We start from the raw sequence: 830 nt of genomic DNA, 5'->3' as shown, positions 1-830 counted from the left end.
TACACCTGTGATGGATGTTGATTTGGACTGTGATGGGATGGGTTTTCTGTCTTTACCTGTTCATTCTTTAGAGTCAGAATGCATTAACCACGTTGCAGGAAGTACACTTGAATCTNACTTGCAGGAACCCACTCTTGAGCTGAAACAGCTCCCAAAGAACCTCAAGTACGTGTACTTGGAGGATGATGAGAGGAAATTGGTGATCATTTCCACCTCCCTTGATTCTATTCAAGAGGAGAGGTTGCTTGATGTGTTGAGGGCGCATAAGAAGGCCATAGGTTGGAGTTTGGCGGACATCCCTGGTATTAGCCCATCCACATGCATGCATAGGATTCTGTTGGAGGATGGGGCAAAGCTAGTGAGACAGCCGCAGAGACGGCAAAACCCAATGATTATGGACGTTATCAAGAAAGAGGTGACGAAGCTTTTGCAAGCTGGGATCAACTACCCTTTTTCAGACAGTCAGTGGGTGAGCCCAATCCATGTTGTGCCTAAGAAGACTGGCCTCACTGTTGTGAAGAATGAGTGGGATGAGCTTATCCCCACTAGAGTGCAGAACAGCTGGAGAGTCTGCATTGACTATAGGAGGCTCAACCAAGCAACCAGGAAAGATCATTCCCCCTGTCATTCATTGATCAGATGCTGGAGCGCCTGCCAGGTAAATCTCACTACTGTTTTCTTGATGGTTTTTCTGGTTATTTCCAAATAAATATTGCTCCTGAGGACTAAGAAAAGACCACATTCACCTGCCCCTTTGGCACTTTTGCCTATAGGAGGATGCCCTTTGGCCTATGCAACGCCCCTAGTACCTTCCAACGGTGCATGCTTAG

Source organism: Vigna radiata, chromosome 1 (genome assembly GCF_000741045.1).
Source record: "Vigna radiata var. radiata cultivar VC1973A chromosome 1, Vradiata_ver6, whole genome shotgun sequence".
Classification (NCBI taxonomy): Eukaryota; Viridiplantae; Streptophyta; class Magnoliopsida; order Fabales; family Fabaceae; genus Vigna; species Vigna radiata.
The sequence above is the reverse complement of the archived record's forward strand: the minus strand, read 5'-3'. Positions refer to the sequence as shown.